The sequence below is a fragment of the Oncorhynchus keta genome, unplaced genomic scaffold, assembly GCF_023373465.1.
Source record: "Oncorhynchus keta strain PuntledgeMale-10-30-2019 unplaced genomic scaffold, Oket_V2 Un_scaffold_12605_pilon_pilon, whole genome shotgun sequence".
Classification (NCBI taxonomy): domain Eukaryota; kingdom Metazoa; phylum Chordata; class Actinopteri; order Salmoniformes; family Salmonidae; genus Oncorhynchus; species Oncorhynchus keta.
In genome coordinates, this window is record NW_026290766.1 from 290,379 (window position 1) to 298,176 (window position 7,798).

General features: G+C 47.9%; 1 long non-coding RNA gene across 1 annotated transcript; it reads left to right on the forward strand.

Annotated features, from left to right (window-relative positions):
- The first annotated feature begins 3,559 nt into the window (after nt 1–3,559).
- LOC127927322 (uncharacterized) lies at nt 3,560–4,157 on the forward strand. The gene is made up of 3 exons (XR_008126944.1): nt 3,560–3,806; nt 3,850–3,935; nt 4,065–4,157. It is a non-coding gene; the product is annotated as an uncharacterized LOC127927322 (long non-coding RNA).
- Nucleotides 4,158–7,798: the final 3,641 nt, after the last annotated feature.

Below are 7,798 nucleotides of genomic sequence, written 5' to 3' on the forward strand. Positions count from 1 at the left end.
TGTCCCGGTTCTCATAGACCTCTTGGTTGGGGATTCTTTTATAGAGCTTCCGTGAAATGACCGGCGATTCAAAAAGTAGGCTCCTGTTTGATTCTACTGTTAAGTCATAATAGAAAATGAATTGTTTGTCTGAATCAGAACCATATATCTAGAATGTATATTCATATTCTAAACATATTGCTCTGATTCAGGTCTCTCCGACTGGGAGGTGAAACACTACTACATCGTTTCAGAGTGCATGGCAAGGAATAAGTTAGTCCTAAATATTTCCAAAACTAAAAGCATTTACATTTGGGACAAAAATCATCACCTCAACTGAATCTTGTAATAAATAGTGTAGAAATTGAGCAAGTTGAGGTGACTAAAAAGCTTAGAGTAACCTGTCAAAACATATTGATTCAACAGTAGCTAAGATGTGGAGAAGTCTGTCCATAATAAAGCGCTGCTCTACCTTCATAACAACACTATCAACAAGGCAAGTCCTACAGGCCCTGGTTTTGTCATACCTGGACCACTGTGTGGTCAGGTACCACAAAAAGGGACTCAGGAAAATTGTAATTGTCTCAGAACAGGGCAGCACGGCTGGCCCTTGGATGTACACAGAGAGCTAACATTAATAATATGCATGTCAATCTCTCCTGGTTTAAAGGGGAGGAGATTGATTTCATCACTACTTGTATTAGTGAGAGGTATTGACATGTTGAATGCACCGAGCTGTCTGTTTGAACTACTGGCACACAGCTCGGACACCCATACATACCCCACAAGACATGCCACCAGAGGTCTCTTCACAGTCCCCAAGTCCAGAACAGACCATGGGAGGTGCAAAGTACTACATAGAGCCATGACTACATGGAACTCTATTCCACATCAAGTGGTTCGACCGCGATCTAGCAGAGTTACTCCACCTCAAGAATTATATTTGGTGAAAGGCTCGGCACACGCATACTCAGGCTGACTGGCTCTCGTTCAGGCAAATGAGAAATAAGTGCACTCAGGATATCCGTAAGGCCAAAGATAGTTACTGTAAGGAGCAGTTCTCTCTCTGTGGGTCTAACCCCAAGAAGTTCTGGAAAACGGTTAAAGACCTGGAGAGTAAACCCTCCTCCTCAAATAAACCATCCTACAAATGCTAGATTACGGAGACATAATTTATAGATCGGCAGGTAAGGGTGCTCTCGAGCGGCTAGATGTTCTTTACCATTCGGCCATCAGATTTTCCACCAATGCCCCTGATAGGACACATCACTGCACTCTATATTCCTCTGTAAACTGGTCATCTCTTTATACCCGTCACAAGACCCACTGGTTGATGCTTATTTATAAAACCCTCTTAGGCCTCACTCCCCTCTATCTGAGATATCTACTGCAGCCCTCATCCTCCACATACAACACCCGTTCTGCCAGTCACATTCTGTTAAAGGTCCCTGAAGCACACACATCCCTGGTTCGCTCCTCTTTTTAGTTCGCTGCAGCTAGCGACTGGAACGAGCTGCAACAAACACTCAAACTGGACAGTTTTATCTCAATCTCTTCATTCAAAGACTCAATCATGGACATTCTTACTGACAGTTGTGGCTGCTTTGCAAGATGTATTGTTGTCTCTACCTGCTTGCCCTTTGTGCTGTTGTCTGTGGCCTACACAGACTTGTCAACTTCAAAGAGCAGCTAAGGAGGAAAAGTGAACATTTGAAACAGAAGCTGGCCCGGTTGCAGAACTCTCATGTTTGAGATCAAAGCGGCATAGACTTTTTGGCCTTATCGTTATTAATGCAAGTTATAAATTATTTGTATTGCTTTTAATCTTTTTAAATGAATTTATCTTATTAACACTTTGTTCTAGCTAGCTATTTGTGTAGGTAGCTATCAAGTAAACGCAATGATAATAGCAAGATCCTGTTGTTGTCTTAGGTCTCTCTATATGTAGTGTTGTGTCTCTTGTCATGATGTGTGTTCTGTTCTGTCCACACACACACAATAACATATGCACCATACACACACACACACACACACACACACACACACACACACACACACACACACACACACACACACACACACACACACACACACACACACACACACACACACACACACACACACACACACACACACACACACACACACACACACACACACACACAATAACATATGCACTCTACACACACAATAACATATGCACTCTACACACACACGTACACATGGATTTTGTATTGTAGATATGTGGTAGTGGTGGAGTAGGGGCCTGAGAGCACACAGTGTGTTGTGAAATCTGTGAATGTATTGTAATGTTTTTAAAATTGTATAAACTGCCTTAATTTTGCCGGACTCCAGGAAGAGTAGCTGTTGCCTTGGTAGCAGCTAATGGGGATCCATAATAAACCCCAGGAAGAGTAGCTGCTGCCTTGGTAGCAGCTAATGGGGATCCATAATAAACCCCAGGAAGAGTAGCTGCTGCCTTGGTAGTAGCTAATGGGGATCCATAATAAACCCCAGGAAGAGTAGCTGCTGCCTTGGTAGTAGCTAATGGGGATCCATAATAAACCCCAGGAAGAGTAGCTGCTGCCTTGGTAGCAGCTAATGGGGATCCATAATAAACCCCAGGAAGAGTAGCTGCTGCCTTGGTAGTAGCTAATGGGGATCCATAATAAACCCCAGGAAGAGTAGCTGCTGCCTTGGTAGCAGCTAATGGGGATCCATAATAAACCCCAGGAAGAGTAGCTGCTGCCTTGGTAGTAGCTAATGGGGATTCATAATAAACCCCAGGAAAAGTAGCTGCTGCCTTGGTAGCAGCTAATGGGGATCCATAATAAACCCCAGGAAGAGTAGCTGCTGCCTTGGTAGCAGCTAATGGGGATCCATAATAAACCCCAGGAAGAGTAGCTGTTGCCTTGGTAGCAGCTAATGGGGATCCATAATAAACCCCAGGAAGAGTAGCTGTTGCCTTGGTAGCAGCTAATGGGGATCCATAATAAACCCCAGGAAGAGTAGCTGCTGCCTTGGTAGCAGCTAATGGGGATCCATAATAAACCCCAGGAAGAGTAGCTGCTGCCTTGGTAGCAGCTAATGGGGATCCATAATAAACCCCAGGAAGAGTAGCTGCTGCCTTGGTAGCAGCTAATGGGGATCCATAATAAACCCCAGGAAGAGTAGCTGCTGCCTTGGTAGTAGCTAATGGGGATTCATAATAAACCCCAGGAAAAGTAGCTGCTGCCTTGGTAGCAGCTAATGGGGATCCATAATAAACCCCAGGAAGAGTAGCTGCTGCCTTGGTAGCAGCTAATGGGGATCCATAATAAACCCCAGGAAGAGTAGCTGTTGCCTTGGTAGCAGCTAATGGGGATCCATAATAAACCCCAGGAAGAGTAGCTGTTGCCTTGGTAGCAGCTAATGGGGATCCATAATAAACCCCAGGAAGAGTAGCTGCTGCCTTGGTAGCAGCTAATGGGGATCCATAATAAACCCCAGGAAGAGTAGCTGCTGCCTTGGTAGCAGCTAATGGGGATTCATAATAAACCCCAGGAAGAGTAGCTGCTGCCTTGGTAGTAGCTAATGGGGATCCATAATAAACCCCAGGAAGAGTAGCTGCTGCCTTGGTAGTAGCTAATGGGGATTCATAATAAACCCCAGGAAGAGTAGCTGCTGCCTTGGTAGCAGCTAATGGGGATTCATAATAAATACAAATAACAACCCTGTTCCTGGAGAGCTACCGATCTGTAGGTGTTTGCTCCAACCCTGTTCCTGGAGAGCTACCGATCTGTAGGTGTTTGCTCCAACCCTGTTCCTGGAGAGCTACCGATCTGTAGGTGTTTGCTCCAACCCTGTTCCTGGAGAGCTACTGATCTGTAGGTGTTTGCTCCAACCCTGTTCCTGGAGAGCTACCGATCTGTAGGTGTTTGCTCCAACCCTGTTCCTGGAGAGCTACCGATCTGTAGGTGTTTGCTCCAACCCTGTTCCTGGAAAGCTACCGATCTGTAGGTGTTTGCTCCAACCCTGTTCCTGGAGAGCTACCGATCTGTAGGTGTTTGCTCCAACCCTGTTCCTGGAGAGCTACTGATCTGTAGGTGTTTGCTCCAACCCTGTTCCTGGAGAGCTACCGATCTGTAGGTGTTTGCTCCAACCCTGTTCCTGGAGAGCTACCGATCTGTAGGTGTTTGCTCCAACTAACCTGATTCTGCTTATTAACCAGCTAATTATTAGAATCAGATGTGCTACATTAGGGTTGGAGTGAAAACCTACAGGATGGTAGCTCTCCAGGAACAGGTTTGGAGTGAAAACCTACAGGATGGTAGCTCTCCAGGAACAGGGTTGGAGTGAAAACCTACAGGATGGTAACTCTCCAGGAACAGGGTTGGAGTGAAAACCTACAGGATGGTAGCTCTCCAGGAACAGGGTTGGAGAGTCCTGCTCTGGCCAGAAACAGGGTTGGATAGTCCTGCTCTGGCGAGGAACAGGGTCGGAGAGTCCTGCTCTGGCGAGGAACAGGGTCGGAGAGTCCTGCTCTGGTCAGGAACAGGGTTGGAGAGTTCTGCTCTGGCCAGAAACAGGGTTGGAGAGTCCTGCTCTGGCCAGAAACAGGGTTGGATAGTCCTGCTCTGGCCAGAAACAGGGTTGGATAGTCCTGCTCTGGCGAGGGACAGGGTTGGAGAGTCCTGCTCTGGTCAGGAACAGGGTTGGAGAGTCCTGCTCTGGTCAGGAACAGGGTTGGAGAGTCCTGCTCTGGTCAGGAACAGGGTTGGAGAGTCCTGCTCTGGTCAGGAACAGGGTTGGATAGTCCTGCTCTGGTCAGGAACAGGGTTGGAGAGTCCTGCTCTGGTCAGAAACAGGGTTGGAGAGTCCTGCTCTGGCGAGGGACAGGATTGGAGAGTCATGCTCTGGTCAGGAACAGGGTTGGAGAGTCCTGCTCTGGCCAGGAACAGGGTTGGAGAGCCCAGCTCTGGCGAGGAACAGGGTTGGAGAGTCCTGCTCTGGTCAGGAACAGGGTTGGAGAGTCCTGCTCTGGTCAGGAACAGGGTTGGAGAGTCCTGCTCTGGCCAAGAACAGGGTTGGAGAGTCGTGCTCTGGTCAGGAACAGGGTTGGAGAGTCCTGCTCTGGCCATGAACAGGGTTGGATAGTCCTGCTCTGGCCAGGAACAGGGTTGGAGAGTCCTGCTCTGGTCAGGAACAGGGTTGGAGAGCCCAGCTCTGGCGAGGAACAGGGTTGGAGAGTCCTGCTCTTACCAAAAACCGGGTTGAAGAGCCCAGCTCTGGCGAGGAACAGGGTCGGAGAGTCCTGCTCTGGCCATGAACAGGGTTGGAGAGTCCTGCTCTGACCATGAACAGGGTTGAAGAGCCCAGCTCTGGTCAGGAACAGGGTTGGAGAGTCCTGCTCTTACCAAAAACCGGGTTGAAGAGCCCAGCTCTGGTCAGGAACAGGGTTGGAGAGTCCTGCTCTGGCGAGGAACAGGGTCGGAGAGTCCTGCTCTGGCCATGAACAGGGTTGGAGAGTCCTGCTCTGACCATGAACAGGGTTGAAGAGCCCAGCTCTGGTCAGGAACAGGGTTGGATAGTCCTGCTCTGGCGAGGAACAGGGTTGGAGAGTCCTGCTCTGGTGAAGAACAGGGTTGGAGAGTCCTGCTCTGGCCATGAACAGGGTTGGAGAGTCCTGCTCTGGCGAGGAACAGGGTTGGAGAGTCCTGCTCTTACCAAAAACCGGGTTGAAGAGCCCAGCTCTTACCAAAAACTGGGTCGGAGAGTCCTGCTCTGGCCATGAACAGGGTTGGAGAGTCCTGCTCTGGTCAGGAACAGGGTTGGAGAGTCCTGCTCTGGTCAGGAACAGGGTTGGAGAGTCCTGCTCTGGCTAGGAACAGGGTTGGAGAGTCCTGCTCTGGTCAGGAACAGGGTTGGAGAGTCCTGCTCTGGCTAGGAACAGGGTTGGAGAGTCCTGCTCTGGTCAGGAACAGGGTTGGAGAGTCCTGCTCTGACCATGAACAGGGTTGAAGAGCCCAGCTCTGGCTAGGAACAGGGTTGGAGAGTCCTGCTCTGGTCAGGAACAGGGTTGGAGAGCCCTGCTCTGGTCAGGAACAGGGTTGGAGAGTCCTGCTCTGGTCAGGAACAGGGTTGGAGAGTCCTGCTCTTACCAAAAACCGGGTTGAAGAGCCCTGCTCTGGTCAGGAACAGGGTTGGAGAGTCCTGCTCTGGCGAGGAACAGGGTTGGAGAGTCCTGCTCTGGCCATGAACAGGATTGGAGAGTCCTGCTCTGGTCAGGAACAGGGTTGGAGAGTCCTGCTCTGGTCAGGAACAGGGTTGGATAGTCCTGCTCTGGCCAGGAACAGGGTTGGAGAGTCCTGCTCTGGTCAGGAACAGGGTTGGAGAGTCCTGCTCTGGTCAGGAACAGGGTTGGAGAGTCCTGCTCTTACCAAAAACTGGGTTGAAGAGCCTAGCTCTGGGCTTAATGAATGTCTCCGATGTTCGTGGCTAGTCTGCTTCAAATCGGTTTGAGATTTCTCCATATGAATAAGCACTACACATAGAACATATATTTGAAGAAATGTCACCTAACAGTTTAAAATACATCTGACAGCAAAACAAGGAAACAACAAATGTAGACTTGTCAGTATTCAATTTACTCGTACAGTAAAAGGCCAAACAACCACATACAACAACAGTGAATTCCACTGAAATGAAAAGCAAACTTAACTTTAACACCGGAATGAGAAAGGGCATAGGCATACATATAGACAAAAACCATAACGCCTCCCAAAGGGCAACCTATTCCCTACATAGTGCACTACCTATGACCAGATCTCAATGGGGCAGTGGTCAAAAATAGTGCACCATATACGGAATAGGGTGCCATTTGGAACGTACCCCCAGTCTTTTAGTCCCCTGGTCCTCTTCTCGTCCATCATCACCAGCCAGGAGACTTGTGTCAAAGGACAGAAAGCTGCTGATAAACCTCACACAATTCTGCAAACCAGCTGCAGGAGGAATGTATGTGTCTATTCCCTATGGTGCATTATGGGGAACAGGGTGCCTTTTGGGACACACATTGTCTGTACATACAGGACCACCGAAGACATCTGTTTTTACAGAATGAGTCGCTACGCTCACCGTCGACTTCCTCGACGTGAAACACTAACAGCCAATTAAAACTAAAACAGCAACATGCATGTACAGATACTCACTCACCTAGCCGATGTGTTCACGAAGCAGACCTGGGTTCAAATAGTATTCAAAATCATTTCAAATACTTTAGCTGCTGTTATTAACCAATAGAATAATCTCAAAACAGCAAAACCCATCCATATGGCACTCCTGGCAGGCTAAAGCAAATGCTGAAACCGTATGAAAGATTTCGACTACTATTTGAACCCAGGTCTGGAAGTAAGGGGTCCCATCAGTTAGCGGGGAGAAGACTATCCATCTATGTAGCATGTGCAAAAGCCATGGCCATAATCTCTCCATCTCAATACAAATAAAATCATATATTAAATTAACATGAAAAAGAAACATCCCTTCTTTATAGGTAAAATGCTATAGAACATACAAGAGCAAAACATTGGAATGTCCTGCCACTGTCTTGCTTTCCACACACACAGAGCAAAGCCGGTCATTTAACTCCCTTCTCTACAGCTCAGTTCAAAATCAGCTACTGTTATGAACCCGTGGCTTGAACAGAGAAACAATACACTTCAACAGGGAAACTGTGCAAGGACTCGAGCTTGGTCACCCTAAAACCAGATTTAAAAAGCTTCAACTACTTGGCAAAGGTGATAACAAACAACTTTTCTACCATGTAGTACTCATAAAACAAGTG